The sequence below is a fragment of the Rhipicephalus sanguineus genome, chromosome 2, assembly GCF_013339695.2.
Source record: "Rhipicephalus sanguineus isolate Rsan-2018 chromosome 2, BIME_Rsan_1.4, whole genome shotgun sequence".
Taxonomy (NCBI): Eukaryota; Metazoa; Arthropoda; class Arachnida; order Ixodida; family Ixodidae; genus Rhipicephalus; species Rhipicephalus sanguineus.
The window spans coordinates 200,530,950-200,553,799 of NC_051177.1; the positions used below are offsets into that span (position 1 = coordinate 200,530,950).

The following is a 22,850-nucleotide window of genomic DNA, read 5'->3' on the forward strand; positions in this document are numbered from 1 at the left end:
AAGGCCTCCCACAATGATATACAGTGTACTTTATCATTCGCCAGCTGATTCCATTGTTTTCCTCTGCGAACTCCTTAATTTCGTCATCACGTTTGATTGAATGCTGTCCTCGTCTGCATTTCCTATCCATTGGTATCCATCGCGTTACTCTTCCTGACAGCCCATTGTCCATACTCCGCATTACGTGTCCGGCCCAGGTCTATTTCTATATTACAATGTCAACTAGCATATCGGCTACTGTCCTCTGAAGCATTCTCCTGTATTCCGATATCAGTGTTGCGTCTAACACTTTCTGTTTTATTACACGTTGTGTCGTCCTTAACTTGTCCTTAAGTTTTTCTCGAGTTTCACCGTTATATTCTAAGTTTCATTTCCATAAGATAGACACGGCAGTATGCAATTATTGAACGCCTTTAGATTTTAAACAGCGGCACTTTGCCAGCCATGATTTGGGAATACGTGCCGTATGCGCTCCAATACGTCCCTATTCTTCGGTCAAGCTCGTTTTCATGAGTAGGTTCTCTTATTAGTAATTTACCCATGTATGCATACACTTGTGCCGACTCCAAGGTGGGTCGCCAGGAGTAAACTTCTTGTCTTTCGTCGGGCTACTGAGCATCGTTTTTAGGGGCGAAGCTCCTTAAGGCGGCACCCGTTCGTCCCTCGTAGTCGTAGTCGTAGTCGTAGTAGTCGTAGTGCGTAACCAGTCTTACGCTTTGACCTCCAAGGTGGTACCGGTGGGATATTTTTCCTGTGCGTTGTTGAACAATGAAAAATTCGCAGCGTTAGCTATAAGCCGACTTCTTCTGTCTCTCATTCCCATTAGCAGCCATTCTTTACCTCCAAGGTAGTGCCTGGTGAGATTTCTCCTGTGCGTGATTAAACAATAAAAATTTTGTTCAAAACGCCGTTGATTGATGAAATAAACCAACGAAAGACGCCAGATGTTTTCTAAAAGCAAAACGAAAGAACGCCAGATGTTTCTAAAGCAAAACGAAAAGACGCCAGCTGCTTAACGAAAGACGCCAGATGTTTTCTAAATAATGGTTTTCTAAACAATGAAAATTCACAGCGTACATGAAAAATTAAAGTGAGCTGCAAGTCGTCATAACTCATCGAACCTTTAGTATAAACGCGCCCGATCTCACGTCGGTGATGATGTACTGGGCAGAATTCACGGAAGATTCACGGTTTACCGATGAACCTCCGCAGCTTCGCCCACTCATCATCATTCACTCCGTGGATATGCTGTGATTTTTTTCTTCAGCCTATTCACCTTCAGCCCTAATATAATACTTTCTCGGTTAAGCTCTTCGATTCTTTTTTTCTCCATTAGTCGCCATCATTACTGGAGAACACTACGTCATCTGCAAATCTTAGGTTGCCGAGATATTCTCCGTTAAACGTTATTCCTTTTTTTGCCTCCAACCCAGTTATTTGAACACATCTAAGCATGCAGTGAACAGCATTGGAGACATCGTACTTCCTCGTCTGACTCCTTTGTGTTGCTCAATTCTATTGTTCTTCTTGTGGAGAAGCGAGGTACTGTGGAGTCTTTCTGGTTGCTGGCTAAGGTATCTGTAGTTGTTTGAAGCACTCCTTCATGACGTGACGCTCCCAGGACTGCTCATATATCTGCGGAGTGGAATGCATTTTTGTAGTTTAAAAAAGCTGCTTAAATAGCTGTGATTTATTGTAGAATACCACTTCTTGAGGCTGGCTCGCTCTTTTGGATGGTTAAAGTCAAATAGGTCGCTTGTTCTGTTTTAATTATTTCGCAAACATTGTGTATTTGAAGGTAAGCTTAGTTCGCTTAATTTGCTAAAAGTAAACTAACTTTGCTTAATTTGACTAAATAATCGAATAAAAGCACCCACTCAAATAGTTATTTCTATGCTCGGCTCATTTCGCGCATATAAGCTACATTTTAAGTAAAACTTTTTTCTTTTCGTTTTTCAAACAGGGTGGACATTCGCGTCAATATAACCTACCGACATTCTTGTACACCGTTCCTATACCGCGGGGGTTCGGTAGCACAAGTAGACGATATCGCGCGTGCAATAATTAGTCCCTACTTTAAAGGCGTGTCGCAAATTGTTCCATTCAAAAAAGATGTGCTCCAAGAATCAAAGAAGACGATTTCTTGAACTAGTCTCGCAGGCACTGACGTACATTTGTTGCGTGGACTGCAGATCGCACAGTCTATAAAGCGACTAAACCACCGACCTCGATACTCGATCAGCAGAACTTGTGTCCTTAGCGAGCACGTAGAATTTCGCAATCTTATAGCTATATCGAGGTCACTGCGGTGGCGAGCTGTCGTTCGCTCAAGCTCAGCTCTGCATCAACTGGGCGCTTTGGAAACGGAGCACGATCCTCCAAGGCGAAATATAACGCTTGCGATAGGATCTCATCGTTGTAGCAGAGCAGCGCATTCATATACTAACCCTTGGCGCCGTTGTCGGCACCTGGCCAGCAACGCAACACGGCCGCAGCGGTGCGTGGTCGCGCACTGCTGGACAAGTCCTTTCGTGGTTTACTAAAGACGATAGTCTTTCTTGGGACACTTCAACGGAAAAATTTTGGTCTGTCTTTCTGTTTGTCGGCACGTCCCTCGATTCAGCCACTCGGCCAAAGTTGAACCACTTGCCCAAGGGCCAGCCATCTTGAACGGTCGACTAGGTTCATACTTATGTACATTGTCGATCAAAAAGCAAACATTACGCATATCTGAGGTGCAATATCACTAGGTAAGTATTAGGTGGTGTGTTCCTTTAATAGAAAATGCATACATACGTAATTCTGAAGACCCTACTTTCTTAAGCTGCGCTGAAAATGCGACTGCGCTGAATCTTGCCTTCCTCCATGCCCTCTGCACGAGCTCATTTTTGTGTTTCGGTTTCGGTTCTGTATTGCACTGTACGAATGCCATGGGGCGCCGCTCTGGCATTCCTGTTTTACTTAGGCGACGTTTAAATAAAAGAGTGTGTGGAGAGTACTTGTTGAGTAAGGACGTTTCTTCTGCTTCAGCGCTTCGCGCCAAACCGCGTGTTCGGGCTGCCTGGCGCCCCCGCCGGTCGCGTTGGTCACCGCCGGTCTTAGCCTGCTGCTGCGCCGGGACTACCAGCCCGCAACACAGCACTCATGTTTCCCGTCGTATTGCCAGATGGCGTCCATATCATGCAGCGCATCTTCTATCGTATTTAGACGACATTTGCAGCGAAGCACGCAGATACGCGGCCAATTTTTTCGCGCGCACGTTTTCTCGCTACATTATGCGTCCTCTGTAAAACAGTAAGTAAACTACTTTCACTTGAGCTTTGAGTCTTTTACTTTCGGACCAGAACGGAGGGAAGGTGGGAAAGGTTTCGGACCGCAAAGGGCTAAGGCGTGATTGCAACGTTCGAAACTGCGTCTATGCTACGAAAATTTCTCATATTTCTCATGCTGCTGTGTTTCCTTAAAGAAGTGATTTCTTCAGTTAGACCGAATATGAATTGTTTTAGAGAGTGCTCACCGCAAAATATGAACAAAGATCACATTTAGAAAAGCAAATCATAATTGCAGAGGTTTTGACAATGACACAAGGCACTCGAGCAATCCAGCTACAGCTATGGTATCTTCCGCACAGCCAGTAAACATTTTATTCCACAGAGGGGAGAAGCTTACGCCCTTGATTGGATGCACGGTTAAGCTGGGCAGACAGATTTTGTCACGTGGCGCAGGCTTGCGTTTAATATGGCACTCAGGAGTCTCGCAGGGCTGAGTGTCAGTGTCACAGAGTGTACACCTGTAGCCACACACTTTATGCAAAGTCTCCATTAAAATTGTACTTCACTGGTCATTGTGTAACAAAAGCAAAGTAGGTTACAGAATCAAAGAACGTACTCGAAATGACCATGCAAATATTTGCATCTTATCGGAAGACTATCTATTAAGACACAGTCTTATTGAAGCTACAGTTAATCTATAGGAAAGGGTTAACTTTCACAATCATCATCACCATCATAATAATCATCGTCATAATTTTCAGCCTATTTAGGCCCACTGCAGCACGAAGGCCACTCACAGTGACCTCCAACTTACCCTATCTTGAGCGAGCTCATTTTATTTTATTCTTGCAAACTTTTTAATTGCGTCACTGCATTTAACTCGCTGCCTTCGTCGACTGAGTTTCGCACCCCTTGGTAACCGTAACCCTTATGTTGCTCTAAGTGTCCACCTCTTGTCTGTCCTACGTGTGAGGGGGCCAGTCTCGGTCGATTCCTTTCGATTTATGTCAACCCGAATATGGGCACCCCTGACCCATTCTGCCGTCATACGATTTTTTAATGTTACTTCTCCGTTCCGTTCCACAATGCGCGGTCTTTCACTTTTTCTCTAGTTCCTTTGTTATCCCCCGTGTTTCAGCCAATATGTTAGAACTGGCAACAGTGATTGTATACTTTTTACTTTCAGGACAGTTGCAGATTGCCTTCATTATTTGGAAGTATTTGCCCGTCCTGCCGTATGCGTGCTAGCCCATTATGTCAGGGCCCAATAAACCGTTTGGTGGAGGCGACATCGTAACTACTAATTTCACAGGTGCACATTGTAAACCTCGAATAAGGATTTGTGGCGCCAGCCCTTGATGTATTCGAGTGATTGTCAAAGCTGGGCATCTTTTTTTTTATCCACAGAAACGCTGCTCACCTCTTACGCACACCTGCGTTCCCTTCCTACACAAGTGCCACCACCACGGAAGGTGCAGTTGTAGCGTAGTAATCGTACTCACACTCCGGCCTACTCCAGCGATTTGTCGAGGTCAGTGGATCCCAATGAAACTACGTTGCTTTTCACACTTAGGTCATTCATGAAAAGTTACAGGCTTGATAGACACGCGTATTGCTTACAAATGAATTTTTTTGATTGCCTCAAACCTCGCACCTGTCTTCCCACAATTATTGACCTCAATGTGGGTGTGTGTGTTTGTGATGTCATTGCAGTGAAAGCGGCAGTAGTGATAGAGGCGAGGTACCGCTGCCGCGTCTGCTGTCCACAAGGCAACGTTCATGTGTTTTTGGCCAGCGCTTCGCTGGTTTGGCGTGCGAATTTCATCTCCGTTGGGATGGGTGTGCGATGGGTTTCAAGTTGTGTTGCGTATTGGGCTGCAGAATCCACGCACGGAACACGCAGAGAGTCTGCTATTGCAGCTTCCAAGTGACAGTACTCTCCGCGAGAAGTCGAACAGTGCTATCCGGCGCGACAGCTCGCTGCTGAGGAAATAGGCTCCCGTGTGGTCTAATCATATATCGCCGGAGTCGTATAAAGATAATGTTCACTTGATGGAAGCCTTTAGATTGTCAAAATCAAATTTTAAAGGGCGCTTGAAGACGGATGCTGCGCCGATAGCGTTCGACGAGGCGAGCCAGCGTCACGAGGAAACGCAGTAAAAAGGAAAGCGAAGGTACGTGAGGGAATATCTCAAAGGTCTTTGTGCACTCGACCACAATATAATATGGACCACGCAAGCACATGGCGAAATTGCAGTCTGTGCCGTCTGCTGTAGAGATCATATCTCTGGCGATTGTTAGGCCAGAGAAATGCTCTGGACTGCAGACAACTCGCCATCAGACGGCGCCGACGTAATTTTGCCACCACTCGCGCGGTCCGTATTATTTTTTGGCCGACTGTACATATCTAGTCGTAGCAGATCATCTAGGAAAGTGTCACTGTCGTGCACAAATAATGCTAGAGGGACGTACGAGTATATGGCGTCATTCTACAGCTCGCTCTACTGTCACACTGACCGCTGAAATCGTAACTGTACCTTTACGGAAATTCTCGAGCGCAGTCGAAAACGACGACCGCTACGCAAGTGAACTATCCGAATTGAGTTGGTTGATCTTACCGAAATTTTGCGATTGCGAAGCATGATCGCTATTCATGGGAGCCGGCTAGAACGAAATCTGGCTCTAATGTAGATATATGGCAGAGGTATATGTTCTATTCGCCGAGAAGTTGACGTAAAACGAGGACGTTCGCAGTTGTCGGCGCCGAAGTGGCTTAAGTGGCCGCACTATTTCGAAACAATGCCTACACAGGCGACTGGCAGCGTCACTTGGGACGCATTATTTGCTCTAGAAAAAAATAGGATGTTTAACAACGTCCTGAACCACGAGTGGAGCACTCTCAAACATGCTGTATGATTCAGAATATTTCACACGTTTCACATTTCTTGCCACATTGCCCAGTTGTAATGTTTTTATGTTGCTGTTCCGTAGACTTACTTTATGAAATCAAGGTGTCATAAATGTTTATATTTCGCTTACCATGCACATGTAATAATATCTCAGTGTGTACCCGCCCATAATGTCCTGATTGGTTCCAAGTGGTATATTCGGTTTCCTAAGCTTTTGCCTAGAATCCATGAATTCTGTGGTCTTGTGTGCACGCGCTTGTATGTACGTGTCGTTTACCTTGCGGGTGTCTGTTGGCGCTGGTGCTTCCTTCCTCCATGATCAACCAACCAGCCCAAAAAGAAGCAGTGATGCCGGTGTTTTCTAACAGCCTTCTAGCAAATCACCATCGAAAAATAGAAGAAGATAGAGCCCGTGAAGAGGATAGCAGCTGTGCAATTTCCGGCCACTCGAGTGAGTTGGTCCCGAACGGCTGAGATCTTGCGGCAGCATAATGTTCGTCCCTTAGGAAAGGCCGGCATTTGCCACAAGTGCATTCGCCGCAAGTGAACGCAAGAGGCCCTGATCCCTCTTGCGTTTAGGCTGCGGGGAATTTCCCTAGCAAGTCCCCCCTCTGAGATTTATATTTCGTAGATCATATTTGATAATTTTGTTTGCTTGACCGTTAAGTACAACGCACTCTCCGCAAAACAAACTCTGAAGTTTCAAACCCTTGCAAATACAGAAAGGAAGTACAAAAGTGAAAGCTGCTTTTAATTTCAAGAGGGACTGTCGAGCAAGAGTTTTCTGGAATGCTACGGTTTACTTCGGACATTTGGTTGGTTGGTAACAGCTTTATTGATAGTCCTGCAGAGCTTTCGCGGGACTTAGGTCTCCCTCGTGGGGACGCTGAGGCCTTGCCTCACCGCCGCCTCGCGGGCCTGCTGGACAGCCCAAAGTTGGTCGCCGAGGCTGGGGTTGCGCAAAGCAGCGGCCCACCTGCCACAAATATTTATAATCTGGGCTTTGAAAAGAAAAGTAAGTGAACGATCCCCGATTATCTACCGTTATTTATGTCGACGATTTGGTGGTAGCCATTCACAATGAAGTATGAAGCGGATTGGTCGACTGTTACTGAAGAACTCCTGTCAACACGGACATGCCATACACGGAAATTTCCAGGGGTAAATCGGGGAAGGCTTTTATAACAGGTATAACGATCTGGATTGGATCTGAAATTGAAGCAAAGTAATACCTTTATGCATTAAAAAAGTGCGAGCATTTTAATTGGATGATTTAACCCGAATAACATGTTAGCTAGAAATATGCTAGAGCCTACGTACGAGTGACAGTTCGAAAACTAAATTTGCCAACGCACCTTTTTACGATAGGCTGCTCAGTGCTGTTACGCTAAGCCCCCGTATTAGGCGCCGGGGCTGTCAGTCATGCTGATAACGTACGTGTGCAAGCTTAAGGCACGTGTGCAGGCACGTGTGCATCATAAGGCACGTTTGCAAGCTTAGATCGGCATACTCTTTCAGGCTCGGCGTCTGTTCCGGCATTTTCCTCCCCACGGTCCAGAACGCCAGAACCGAAAAGTTATCGACGAGGCAGCAGCGGTACTCCGGTACATGCGCACGTCCAGCCGCCAGTACTCCAGAGAAGTAGAGAGTGCTGTCAGGATCATGTTGGTGGTGCCGACTTGTTCCTCTGGAGCGGAGCGATCGTTCAGTGCCTTGAGAAGACCGAAGACATAGTTGCGTAGTACGATGGGGAGAAACTGCATGGCTCTGGCACATGTCCAACAAGACGTTGCGGACCTCATAATATTGCAAGAGTTGATGGAAAACGGTCTTTAAGAAATAATAATAATATCTGGGGTTTAACGTCCCAAAACCACGATATGATTATGAGAGACGCCGTAGTGGAGGGCTACGGAAATTTTGACCACCTGGGGTTCTTTAACGTGCACCTAAATCTACGTACACGGGCCTCAGACATTTTCGTCTCCATCGAAAATGCAGCCGCCGCGGCCGGGATTTGATCCCGCGACCTTCGGGTCAGTAGTCGAGCGCCATAACCACTAGACCACCGTGGCGGGGCTGGTCTTTAAGAAAGGTGCTCTCGTTTTTGGACCATCTGAAAATATGGAAAGCTAGGACACCTAAGGACTATGCCAGTGGAGGGCATAGTTTGATCTCGTAGGTGGTGATTACTCATATTGTAGAAAATACTTCTTATTCAACTTTCGTAACGCCTGTTTATTTTGTAGGGCGTGTGCCTCAGCTGTATGGAAACTATATTAGAACTGCAGCTGCCGTTGGACCGGTTTCTGAGAAGACTCAGTAGCATAATCAGTTACGTGAGGTGCGACCCCATGATCGTTTCTTTTTTGAACTTTTATTTGAAAGCATGATGTAAGTACGTCTTATACGATAGAAAATAAAACGTACACTTATCAAAACAAAATGGCCGCCATGACAAGATGTCCCCCCCCTTGTAATTTTTCTGGATTTACGCCACTGCGGCGAAATATTGTGTGATAGGAAAGAGGGAATCGCGTAGAATAAAAAAAAACGAGAATGCGACATTTCCTCTATTTTAATTTAACCAGTTTCTTTTCTGAATGACGCCAGTAATACTTATTCCGACTACCTAAATGAACATACGTCAGCATACGTAGAGTAAATGGAGAGTTTTGGGAATAAATTAGATACGTTTATGCAAAATGTAGATCTTTAGGAAACCTCACGTTCGAAGCAGTTTGGTCAAATGGCTATGATAATTTTTCTTCTATACTACTACTACTACTACTACTACTACTACTACTACTACTACTACTACTACTACTACTACTACTACTACTACTACTACTACTACTACTACTAGCCTCGTGATGTTAGCTCGCGAGGAGAATTCTCCACGTATGTCCCCCACTCAGACGGACGAGGCGAACGGAGAGGGAGACCAGTGTTACCAGACTACTCTGGTGGCTTGTACCGCAAAGTTTCACCAACAGCTGACGACGAGCTGCAGACGAAATGCTGCAGACTGGACACCCACTGCCGCTCTCTGCAGGAGCAAGTGCAACAATGTGGCCAAACGAGCCTCAAATTCTGCTATATCTCCCACCGCCGGGGGATCATTTGTCCTGTCGGGGAAAAGGTCCCCGTGTCCTCCGAGGAGGCACGGAGGGGTCGCGCCCACTCACTAATTCGTGACGTCGCGGTCGCATGATCCGCAATCCCCCCGTGTTCCCCGCGGACTTCTCCCTCGTGTGGATACTCATTTACAGTAAACAGCAGCAGGGAACATCACATATATTGGATTTTCATTCACAAGAAAGCAAAAAAAAAAGAGAGAGAAAGAAGAACAATGAGTGAAATGCATTTCCACGTGTTTCCTTTTGCGGCATGTGCATTGCACACATATGTGGAGAACGAAAACGTACAAAGACGTACAAATCACGTTGGCAAACATTTAGCACAATATAGAGAAAGGATAACATTAAAATTTGTACTATTGTAACATATATTATTGGAGTGACATTATATTTTCACGCATTCTTTTGTTTAATTTGCGCGTTGGTCGCTGCTGGCTCTGTGAGTATTTCGAGCATTTCTGCTGGAGCAGTCACGTTCTCCCCTCATCGATCAGTAACACAACGCCAAACATTCCTGACGAGAGTAAGCCACGCAATTCGGAACGTCTTTCTTGTTTAGGGTCTGCTTACACCCTCTCTTTAATTCATTGTTATTTCCGTCATTATTTAAGCCATTGGCGAAGGCACAGTTTCTCTTCAAACTTCATGCGCTTCGAAGTTGTTGAGTCATACTGTATGTACCAGCTGCGATCATAACCACAATCACGAAGTGTCACATACAAGATTTGAGCAATGTCACGTTGCGCTAGATTTGCAATGCTGCGACGTAGGGAATTTGGAAGTTGTGAATTTTGTGAGCTACTATGTTTATCGCACGTTATTAACGCTGCGACGTCGCCTATTGGCACTCAAGTTGCCAACACTTTCGTGGTTGTTCCCCACTACCCATCTTATTGTCAATATATTGTAGGTACGTAGCGCCATTGTTATCACGTCGAAGTTCTTTATGCGGTCTTGGCTGTTTAGACAAGTGTAACTAAGAAATAAACACAAACACACGACCATATTACCAACAAGAATTACTTACCATGCATATAATGCCATATTTGTCCTCTGTAAGCCCCCTGCGCGAGAGTTTTTCAAGACATGAGGCGACACCTGCAGGCGCGAGGGGGCTAAAATTGAGCAGTGCAATGTCTGACTCCAAATTTAGGTCGGCTGTGCGGCTATCCAACGCGAAGCCGGTATTTCATTCGACTTCGCCACGTGTTACAAGTTTTATGAGCTCTTAGAACTAAGAAAAATAGACGCACATTTGCGCGCTGACACATAATTAGCTTTGTAGAATAACGAATGCATATGCTTTGAGAAACGCTCTGTCTCTTTTTTCTTAAATTTGAAATATCTGCCGGTTTACAGCCTAATTGGGACTGACGTAATGTTCTCATCTGATGTGTCCCGCCATGTGTGTGTATATATAGTAAAGCGTCACGTGGTCGTGACGTTGAAGTAGGCGGCACTTGGTGTTTTCAAAACGACTCTTTATTCTTGCGAACTTGTGCCCAGGGAATGAAAAGTTAAAGTAGAAGCAATACACGCTGTACAGTAATAGCGGCAAGCACTGTCGACGTTTTTCGGTAATCTCATCTCCGGTAAGGCGCGTCGGCATTCATGCACGTTGCACCGAAGATTGCTGCTTCCTGAAGATATATATGTATATATATGTTGAAGCGTTGCAACGGAGGGCTCACTACTACTCACTCAACACCGAGGCTGCCACGGCGGCGCTAGCTGTCGATTTTTATTGCGATAGCAATTATATGGACAGTCTCGGCTGGAAAATATCCGTCCCCGTCGCCGTCATTCACCGTATATGTATAAGTATGTATATATATAGAAAGGCCACCAAGAAAAATAAGTAAGGAATTCTTTCCGACGCGCGGAATCGAACGGGCGACCTCTCGCTTTGCAGCCGGCCGCGTTAGACGTTAGGCCACCACAGCACCGTCGCTCAGCCTGCTAACGGCGAGCTATTTATATATACCATGTAATTCAGCATGCTTTCTTAGTGGCCACATAGATGGCGCGATGTGCGCGCGTGTTGCGCGCTTTAAAGATCGTCGCCCCGCCCCTGCGACCGCCGTTGCTGTTCGCTCTACAGGGCGTCGTTGCTTTCGTGCGCTTATCTCAAGGAAAGAAGGGGCGGCCGGTGGGGTGCTTCGCTTCGCTCGCTGCAGCGGCCGCGTTTGCGAAAGGAGTGCGCTGTTCAAACAGAAATAAGTAACAACTGTGACAATTAGTTCGCGCTCGTCTTGTGTGTACCTGTTCGTTTGTTTCGTGCGTCCTGCTTCATGTTTGAGCAGTGCGCTTCAAGTGTCGAGCTGTGACGCATTAGTTCGCGCTCGTCCTGTGTGCGTTCTTTTCGTGCGTCCTTTCGGCTCGAGCGATGGGCTGGCAATTTCGAGCTGCTTTCCGTTCTTCGCGTTACATTACAATTTATTGCTATCGCAATCATTGCTTCGCCGTTGCGGCGAAACTGTGAATTTTTTTCTAAAAGTCTTTGCAGAGCACCAAGCAGTGCAATTATTATTCAGCACTGTTAATTTCGGAGAGCTCCGCAGTTTGCACACATTATTCCCAATTTCAAATTAATAATTTTGGTATGTAATCAATATTATTGAAGAGACACGCGCGAGACCATAGAGGCATGACGCCGAGCTGCACTTAAATGAAATGCGCACCTTCAGAAAGGTGACAATTGTGTTACGTTACCGTTCTTTTGCTTTAGCTTATTCTCACTTGTGCTATGCATCTTCTTCGATGCCCCTGTAAAAAAAAGGGGATTAATTATTTCATGTGGAGTCTCTTAAAATTAAAAAAATATATATATATATTGCGTCGGCCGGGAATCGAACCCGGGCCACCCGCGTGGCAGGCGAGTATTCTACCACTGAACCACCGACGCCGACGTTCAACTTGCAGAACAGCCCTCCAATAATAGGTCGGAATATTGCGCGACGTCTACAGCTGTCGACTCGCGGAGGTGCAACCAAGGTGCAACCAAGGTGCAACTCTGCGCGAACAGCGCGCTTTGGTAGAGGAGAAAGTTCTATTGCGACGAAAGGTACTGTGTTGTAAAATGGATGGGTGGCGGTACAAAGCGAATTGATCGAGAAACGCAAGATTCTTGTTATTTATTATTAAGGCGAAACCTTACATGCCTCACTAAACACGAAATTTGACCGTCGGCGACGGCGGCGTCCCGCGTCCTGCGGCGTCGGGGACGAGTGGTGCAAAAGGTCATCATCACGTGATGACGTCACAAATCACTAAACTTTGTAACGTTATCATGTCGTCACAAATTCTGGCGTGACGTCACGTGACGTAACCCCATATATTGCCGCGGGAGCGCCCTCCTTTGGGCTGCGAGCAAAACCGCAGAGCGCGCGACCTCAAGACAAGAAAATAAAGACGGCGCTTCGCAGTCTCACGTGAAGCCACCGCTCGTCTTCCCTGCTGGTGTCGATTCTGGTTGAGCCGTCTCGTTCCTTCGCTGCTGTGGCATAAGACTACACCTTTATCAGATGACATCGTAGTTTGGTCAAAGGTTGGCTGATCACGGAGGCAGTGCAAAACCAGGTGAGGTGCCTCCGATCTTGGAGGCAGTGCGAAACCACGCTAGTTGTACAAAGCTTTCGGAGGGTGGCGGGGTACGGGGGATATGCCGAATTTTTTTTAATATCTTTTCAATTTCATCCTGCCTCAGATGTTAACATGATGTGTCACATGTGGCGTCTTTGTATAAAATAATGTAAATAGACCTCTGGGTGATGAAGATACCTGAAAACATTTTTCAATGCAACCTGTTTAAAAAGTACAAAAATTGGCGAAAGGTCGTTATTGGTCTGAATAGTCATAATCGAATTTCTAGCACGTATTCAAAAAAAGAAGAACACAGTCACCAAAAAAGCGAGCCCGCTCTTTTGGTGACTGTGTGCGAGCCCGCTGAACTAGCAGTGCAAGTGAAAAAGAGTTCGTTCAGGCTAAATTTTAAGGCATGCTTACACGTATAGAGAGCTAAAAAAACTAATAAGTATTGATTCTGATCTAAACCTAACCAACGCTTTGCTTAGTTACATTTCTTGTTCAACGGGCGGGTGCCTGCTCCTTAACTGTCTCTGTCGGTCCTTCTTTATAAATTCTGCGCTAATGTCAAATAAGTAGGGATAATCAAGCAATCTGAACTAACGTTGTAATCACATTCTACCCAGGTTGAGATATCTTGCTATTACTGGACCCCCATAAATTCCTTGCCTGCAATCAGTATAATTATCAATACAATAAATTACGGGAATGTGGGCGCGCAGAGATAGATGTGGTGCAAGGCTACAATGCGTGGCACACATTATTGCGAGGCCACTGTCTAGGATGGCCGCATTTAACAGTGCGCCTGCTATATATATATATAACATTAAACATATATTTGCGGGACATTTGTGCAAAGCAGCTGATCGCTGTTACGCATGGACGCAAGGAGCCCATTTCTTCCGCTTTGACAGAACTATAGCACGTGCGCCACGCGCACAACGGTGGCCAAAATCGAGATAATGCAATGGAGGAACGAAAAAAAATCTAGGCGAGAGCATCACATGATTCAGGTAGCCTTAGTAAGCCAACTTCCTGTGACTACTCCTCTCCCGGTTATCGGGTCTCCGTGCGCAGTACCTAGGCCCCCGCAACGGCCGCCGCAGACGCAATCAAAGCCAGCCGACCAATACTAGCGCTTGCTTATCACGTGACAAGGGACCGTTTACCTTTTAATCTTTTCATGAATGGGTTTGAAGATTGTGACGTTACGCTCCCTTCTAGTCTTTTTGCTTCCTGCATGGTTGACGCCAGACTCTTGAAACGTAAAAATTAAAATTTTTCGGAGCAGCACTGAAGTGGAGAAAGTCATAATAATAATATCTCGGGTATAACGTCCCAAAACCACGATTTGATTATGAGAGACGCCGTAGTGGAGGGCTTCGGAAATTTAGACCACCTGGGGTTCTTTAACGTGCACCTAAATCTAAGTACACGGGCCTCAAACATTTTCGCCTCCATCGAAAATGCAGCCGCCGCGGCCGGGATTCGATCCCGCGACCTTCGGGTCAGCAGTCGAGCGCCATAACCACTAGACCACCGTGGCGGGAGTGGGAGAAAGTCCTAGCGCGTTGAAGGATAAATCGAACAGTACGGTTGTCGTCTTTACCTTTGACAGACATCGTGGGCAATGCAGCCTTTCTAAAACCTGGTATCCTATACCTGGAATCTAATTATACGCAATATTTCCCGCTAAAAGCGCATCACGATTTCTGTTATTATACTTTAATCAATGACCTGCTGCTGACGTTCATGATAAAGCCGGCAGTGTTACAAATGCTTCGCACGCACAAGTGCATTGTCTCAAGGACAGACTGCAATCTCGTTTTGTGCTATGATTAATCTATTGTACGGCCACCCATCCATTTCTACAAGGCGGTATCTTGCGTCGCAAAACAGCCTTTTCCTCTCTCAAGGCGTGCTGTCTGCGGATACTTGCACGTCCGCGAACCGACTGACCCACATACAGCTGTACCCGTTGCGCAATTTCCCTCACTGTATTTGGCGTACTGTTGAGCAGCAGGAGCATCGGCGTCGGTGGTTCAGTGGTAGAATACTCGCCTGCCACGCGGGTGGCCCGGGTTCGATTCCCGGCCGACGCAATCTTTTTTTTTTTTCAGATTTAAAGAGATACGACGTGAAATAGTAACCTTTTTTTATAAAGCAACATCGCAGAATCTCAGAAGCAGACGCGAGGATTACGTGAAGCAAAATAATGGGAACCAAAACGCAATTTTTGCATTTCTTAAGATATACTGTTCATTTCATTTCATTTCATTTTATTACCTTAAAAGCCCAACATGGGCATTACATAAGGGGTGGGTTTACATATGTTCATTATACAATAATTAGAATAACATGTGTATAAGCATTATTAAACACGGTATGAGTAATATGGGTACATGATTCTGCAATGTATACAAGCAGCCCGAATGATGAAAATGACACCCAGTAGTTTTATTCTGCAAAATGATCGGATATTTTTTGTATGAATGTGGGTGCGCTGGTTAGGGCGGCGATTTCGTGGGGCAGGCCGTTCCAATCTGTGGCTGTGCGGAAAAAGAAAGAACCTGAAAAAGTGGCAGTATGAGTACGGGGGCGGCCCACTTGGTTTATGTGCCGAGTTCGATGTGACGTTCGGCCAGCGGGAATAATGTACGGTGGTTGATTCACGGAAGTGCGGCTCGGGGTCATGCCTGTATGGTCTCGTCTCTCCATTCACCTTTAATACATACATGAATAGTGGATTTGCTGTTAAATATTATGCTCGGCAAGAGCAGGGAAGACGAAGAAGTGAAAAGCGAGCGGATACCCGAGCGCGGACCCGAGCGCGCACCCGCATTCCATTTTATTGCGATAGCAATTATATGGACACTCTCGGCGGCTTTTCGCCATCACCGTCATGCCCCGGATATATATATGTATGTATATATAAATAAAAGGCACAAATAAAAATAATTCAGAAGAAAAAAAATTCGGAAGCGCTCCACCGGGGTTTCGAACGTGCGAACGTGCATTAGACAATCACGCCATGCCTCACTTTTTTCTTTATTACCTGGCTTAGGTACAGAACATATAATACTAATAACAGTAGTATTAAAATCACCCGATGCATTCTGTACATGCACTGACTCAGTAGTCAACCAGCATCGTGCTGGTATCGTTAGGTTAAAATTCAGGCAAAGTGACAAGCGGCTCTACTCTTGAGAGCACTCGGGCGGTTCCACTGCTGTTTTGTGAATCTCAAGAAACCAGTGCACACTCTCTCTGAAATAAGCTCGGGCAGGCCGCGCATCCTTGTCAAAATGCTGACCTGCCATTCTCGAGCGCCACAAAGAGTGGAGGCCCATGAGCATGATCGCGTCAAATGGCACGCCATCTTCGCTTTCTACACTCAAAAAATGGATGCCGTGCCGGTCCAAAGGAAGATCTTTCTTAATAGCTCTCTGGAGCACATCCCTAAAATAAACTCCCTCCCAACAATGTAGAAAAACGTGATTTATGGTTTCCGCCGGCGTACAAGTTAAACAGTGCGTACTGCAAGGCAAAAAAACACCCCTTTCCCTCCAAAAAGGTTTTAACTGGTAGTGTTCCCGAACACAGTTTAAAGAAAAACACAATCTCCCTCTAAAGGGAACCATGAGGCGATGCGAAGCAGCGTTTCGGCATGTCGAGCCCGCGTTTCAGAGGGGGATTATAGAGGGGTGGTGGAGAGGGGGAGGGTAGTGACGAGGGAAGTGAAGGGGACAGGGGAAGTGGAGAGGGAAGTGGAGAGGGAAGTGGAGAGGGAGAGGGGAGTGGAGAGGAAGTGTGTGGAGAGGGCTTGCGCATGCGCAGTAAGGGTGGTCACGCCGCACAACACCGGTTTGAACTCCGCCATAAGATGCTGGGCATCTAAAATGTTTTGGTTCCCGGCTGTACATGCACTGTTTTGACCCTCTTTAAAAGATTGCTGCCTGGGCCTCCACTGTACAATGACCGGTACAGCGGCACTGGGAAAACAGCATCACATAAAGCAAAATAAAGTTCTTTTCGCTTGACATCGAACACATACTCTCGTGAAAACCATACACATAGGAATCTGACACTGGACGCTATGTCTTCATAAAAACCACCGATCCTTCCCACGCAATCTTCGGTGGACACAACAAATTCAGGGAGTGGTCTACCCAGTCGTAATCGACAGAGTGTGCAGAGGAACGGATCTGTCTCGTCTCGAAAGAACAAAAACCGGTTTACCAGCTGACGTAAAAAGAGGTGACCCATTCCGAGCCCCCCGTCTTTTACCCGTCGAAACAAGTTGGTACGGCTGCACCGCTCCCACTCAGAAGCCCAGACAAACATGGCAAATATTCTGTGAAATTTCTGTACATTCGTTCGTGAGCAGTGGAGCACCTGCATTACGTACCAGAGCTAGCTGATAAAAAAAAAGGTTACAAACGGTGGCTCTGGCAAAGCTCGATAGTGAAGCTCCTTTCCATTTCTCCGCTTTCTCCTGTGTATCTTTCGCCTGCTCTTTCCAATGGTGGTCACTGTCGCGATAACAATCGAGCCGAACTCCCAAGTACTTGCCCGGGGTCGTAGCCCAAGGGACATTAGCGAAATGGCTTGGCTCTGATGACCACGATCCGTGCCAGCCCAAGGCTCTTGGACCAGTTCACGCCACTCCCCGTAGCGTTGCTGAACTCACGCACTGTTTTGACGGCCTGTGTTATACTATTCCGGTCCCTTGTGAAAATAGCAGTCATCTGCATATGCTAACAGCTTCACTTCGACTGCTTTTAAGCGGAAAGCAAGGATGCTATTGTTATTAATTATTTTCATGCACAGAGTTTCTATATAAATACAGAATAACAGAGGGCTTAGGGGGCAACCCTGACGAACCGAACGCTTCACGGTGATGGGGGCCCCCAGACTCTTATTTACAATCAACCTCGTCGTGCAGTTTTGGTACGCCAGGGCCACTTCCTCACAAATACGGGAACCAAGGTTAACATGATTTAAAACAGCAAACAAAATTCTATGATCAACACAGTCGAAAGCTCTTTCAAGGTCAATCTGTAAAATAGCGACCCGATCATCAGAGTAATCCCAGCACTCGAGAATGCTTCTCGCTTTATGAATATTTAGGACAATGGATCGCGCTGTAATATCACATGTTTGGTGAGGCCCGACGATGTCCTGTATCGCTGTCTGCAATCTGCGAGCCGACACTTTCATGCAGATTTTGTACTCTACATTTGTTAGGGCTATGGGTCCATACGCTGATACAGATATGAGTTTATGTACATCCTCGGTCTTTGGTATAGGAACAGTATGGGATGACCTGTATGATGGAGGCAATGCATTTAATTTATACGCTTCATTAAATATAACTGTCAAGATAAAGCTAATCTTGAGTTTGAACATTTTATAAAAGGCCGCAGTGAATTCGTCCGGTCCAGGTGAATTTCCAGGGTTTAACTTTTCTATAGCAACCTCGACTTCGGCCACTGTTATTGCACGCTCCAAACTCTCTTTTCTTTCATCGTCAAGACGGGATAATACAGGCAGAAATTCATCCTTGAAGTGTTGAAAGTCTATGTCGTGCAATGCAAACAGCTTCCGATAATGTTCAGCAAAGGCTCTCGTGATACACTCTGTATCAGTTGATACGTTACCGCCCCATTCTATCTCACGTACGTGGTTCTTTTCGGCGCGTGCTTTTGTAGCGTTGGCTACACTGGCCTAGCCGAGCCAGTTTCGCGTGGCTCTTCAAGAGCCGTTCTGCGCATGCGCGAGGATCAGTGATGTCACACAGCTGGCGCATCGGAGCCGCCACCTCCCGCGCACTCTGCCGCTGCTGCGCACGACTCGCTGCCGCCGGTCTGCGCTTTCCAGAGGAGTGACGTCGTAGCCGAGGTGGACGTATTGGCGCCGGCGCGCGTGCAGCTATTCGCCTTCGCTGTGCAGTCGCCATCTGACACTACGCTGGAGCCGCTTGATACCGCCTCTAACTGGCTTGTGCCAGTGTGGTTTAGCCATGCAGAAGGAGAGCGCAAATGCTGCTCAACGGCGCAGAAGAGCGGAGAAGCGTAACTCATCGGATCCCGAAGTAGTTGCCTGGCGAAATAAATATACATGTGCCACATAATATGTGTATCATGTGTGTCATTGGAGCAGCAGTAAGCATGATAATCAAGCTGATCCTAGACAATCAGGAGAGCTAAGAACAATCAACTGAACCTTTCCTGATGCTACGTTATCCTGGCATAGCCGAGCTAAGCCACTGCAACATTTTTTCCAAGCCAAGCGCTCCTTTCGATGGCGTTTCGCCTGCAGCGGTGTCCTTTGCCCTTGCCCTCACTAGCGCTCCACGATAACGCTGTTCGTCCAGCTGCTCTACCTTTTGTTTTCTTTTTCTGATGTTTTCTATCCATTTTGCCGGGGCTCGACATTCCTATTTTAGTAGCTCCTCGAGAACCTCTTTCAATTCCGTCTCTGTCTTTTTCTCCTCGTACCGAACGCACGTAGCCCTCTTGATTGCTGTTAATTTTAAAGCTTCTTTACACAGCTCCCACTGTTGCCAACTGTGGAGGCTTTTGCTGGGATCTAATTTGCGAATTTCCTCCATTACAGTTCAATTAAATTCTTCGTCCTCCAAGAGCTTGCTATTTATTTCCAGGTATCCCACGAGAAAGAGTTGCTTCGTTTATTAATTCCGATAGAGCACTCGACTAAACAGTGATCAGAAAACTACACCGGGACTACAGCTTAACTAGTACATGCCGGCAGGATGTCGACGGATACGTAAATGCGGTGAAGCCTTGCATGACTAGGGCCTTCGATTCGTGTGTACCTAACCGCACTCGTATATTGAAGACATTCTGCGACATCCTCAAGATCCCATTTCTCGACAATCGGCGTCAGAACATCAGTGCTCCTATCTCTGAAGCTCCGCTTGCACAGAACACAGAACACAGTTAATGTCGCCCAACAATATTGCCTGCCTTTCTGCAAAGAGTCGTTGCTCAAAGCCGTGAAATAACAGGGCCCTTTCTTCTACCTTGGCGGGCGCGTACACACAGACGATACGCCACTCGTCACTATTCAAAGAAACGTCAAGAACTACGCACCAGCCCGTCGGACACGAAAAATGACCGTTCACTTGGAGCTCCCGCAACTTCTTGACAAAAAGAACGCAGCCAGCCGATGTGCCCAATGCGTGGCTGACTACAACAAAAAACCTTGACGTGAAACGTTGCACCATGCTGTTGGTCTCTTCTTCGCTATCAACTTTCGTTTCGTGCTCCGCCAGCACGTCTATGTCGCATTCCGTTAAAAGCCGGTGAAGCTGGCTTTGCTTTCTTTTTCCTCGCTGCTTCCTCAGCCTCAGTGACGTCCATGAGCTCCTCGTGCTCGTTCGCCCTCGGCAGTCCGGTCGCCGACGCGTAGGTACGGATGCAGTCCGAGTCCGCGTGTCCGTAACGCCGGCACTTCGAACACCGGGGCACCCTGCAGTCCCGGCGGACGTGTTGCGTGCCGTGGTAGCGCAGGCACTGCATTGCACGCCCGGACGCCACCACAAGGGCCAACTCACCGGCGACACGAACCTGGTGGGGCAGGTCGTCGACCTTCACTCCCAGCTTCAGCTTCAGCAACACGGTCCTTGTGGTGGAGCCCTTTTCTCACATGCATTGTACACGCCAGCGCTCTCGGGCAACCTCGGTGACGTTCCCGAATCCAGCGAATTGCGGTTCGGATGTCTTTGTCTTGGACGCTGTGAAGCATCCAATGCAGGCGCAGTTTGACCTGCTGGCCCTCCGAGTCAAAAACCACACACCGGCGGCCTTTGACCTTCAGTTCCTTAACCGCTGCTAGTTTCTTCGTGGCTTCACTGGTTTTCAGGGTCACCGCCCAGATGTGGTTGATCTGGTACGCCCCCTAACGCCACGACGTCAGGGAGCACATCAGCAGGGGCGAGGGCGTCTCGGAAATCTTCGACCTTGTAGGGCCGCTTACGCACGTCTCCGTGTTGTGAACAACACGGCCAGTGGGTAGAGTAGGCAGCACAATCTCATAAGTGTTATCTTCGACAGCCATACTGTTACCGCTGCCGGCACGGGCCGCTATCGCCGCTCCATTGGAGCCGTTCATTCTGCGTCCGCTCGCTATCGCGTCCCGAAGTCAAATGACGCCATGCCTCATCCGTTCTCCATGGATAGTAACGGCAGAATATAAACGCACGCGGCGGTGTGCGAAACGCACGGGACGCCACACGTGGCGAAATTAAAATTACGTGAGACGCGGGCCTTGCTGCATCGTCGCCCGCGCTGCTAAGCCACCATAGCGATATGTTTGCGTCGTATTGCTGGCGACCCACGCTAGTTTTCCATTTTGGGGATGTAGCTCCACGCCATTCGTGGCCATTCGGCCAGCGAAAAAGAAGAGCGTCCTGCGGCTCGTGGTGGCGTCAGCTATTTGAATTGCTTTGGCTCTTGTAGACTGATGCCATAGGAGAGAATAAATGAGACGGCCGAACCAGAATCACATCACAGTACATATATTACACCGCGACCAGAATCCTGAGGCTAAAATTAGAGTGCAAACGCACAAGACACCCACGAAGAAAAGAAAGGTACGACGCAAGCGCTGAACAAAAAGTCTTTTATTCTTTCATACGCCAATGCATATATAAGCCCAAGGTAAACCTACCGCACATGCACACACAACAATAGCTCTAAAACAAATCGTGTAACAACGATGATAGTGTATTACATACGCGGAGACATTAAATTATATATAGATGGGTACAGGGACAAAGGAGTAAAGAAGTAGGATGGACACAGAAGTGCGTTTGCGCTGTAATTTTAGCTTCAGAAATGTGTACCAACTAGAGCCAAATGAAGTTTTATCTTAGTGACCAGAATCGGTCACTGAACGACAAATTCCTACGCATTCGCGCGCTTATCGTACAGTCGCATGTATACACGCGTCTCTACCCATACATAAGCGCGACACAAAACTCGCCGAATGGAAGCTAGACCCTGCTTTCAGTGCTTGAGTAGAGAAATTGGGCATATACAATACCTTTGAGGAGTATGCGAATGCGGTGTTTTTATCTCAAAAGGAAATGCTCAATTTAAGCTATCATGGAAGAAGAATTCCGGGAAAGATGGGATACACACTGCGACCGCTATATTGTGACTAGGAAACGGTGCTAATAGATGCGGAAAAACGCACGCATTTAACTGTGGTGCCTACCCCCAGAAATATGCATCCCACGTATTACGCAGGAAGGAGGAAAGCAAGGGCAGCCTCCTTACGCAACGCATTTCAAAATAGCCCAGAAGCCGTCTTTACAGACGTAAGTAAAGCGAGTAGAGGGACACATGTAGTGGCAATTGTAGCACAAAATAACACCACAATGGCGTCGGTAAAAACGTTTTTCACACGAGTGGCAGAGGCGGCGTCAATAGCCATAGCCATATCCAACGCAGAAATCGGGGGAGAATCAGTCGTTGTGCTCACGGATTCAGAGGCGGCACGCCGCATGTTTCTCCGAGGAACGCTAGCTAAAATAGCGTATAAATTTTTAAATAAACCCATAACAGGAGATCACCACGTTATATCGTGTCCTGCTCACGAAGGTTTGGAGGGGAACGTCATGGCAGACCGTACTGGCGGCGAGATCGAGCCGAGTCGGCACCTAGCGGCGAGCGGACGAAGCCCCGCGGTGTGGATGGCTCCTTGCGTCGCCTGCTAGCCACACCATGTTCGCATGTGTGCGTATGTCATGCGCGTCCTTAGATTACAGCTTATTCCGTTGTGCTAGCTCAGTATCAAATGCTTGTACGCATATACACGATATACATAAGCATTTCGCCATTCGAAACTTGTATGTACCCTAATAAGTGAGTACACGCCCATGTCGGTATGGCGCTAGGTCTAACCATCCTACCGTC

At 47.1% G+C, this 22,850-nt stretch overlaps 2 non-coding genes across 2 annotated transcripts; one reads left to right on the top strand and one right to left on the bottom strand.

Annotated features, from left to right (window-relative positions):
- Positions 1-12,155: 12,155 nt before the first annotated feature.
- Positions 12,156-12,226, bottom strand: Trnag-gcc (transfer RNA glycine (anticodon GCC)). Its single transcript has one exon. It is a non-coding gene; the product is annotated as a tRNA-Gly (tRNA).
- A 2,711-nt stretch (positions 12,227-14,937) lies between these two features.
- Trnag-gcc (transfer RNA glycine (anticodon GCC)) lies at positions 14,938-15,008 on the top strand. The gene has a single exon. It is a non-coding gene; the product is annotated as a tRNA-Gly (tRNA).
- Positions 15,009-22,850: the final 7,842 nt, after the last annotated feature.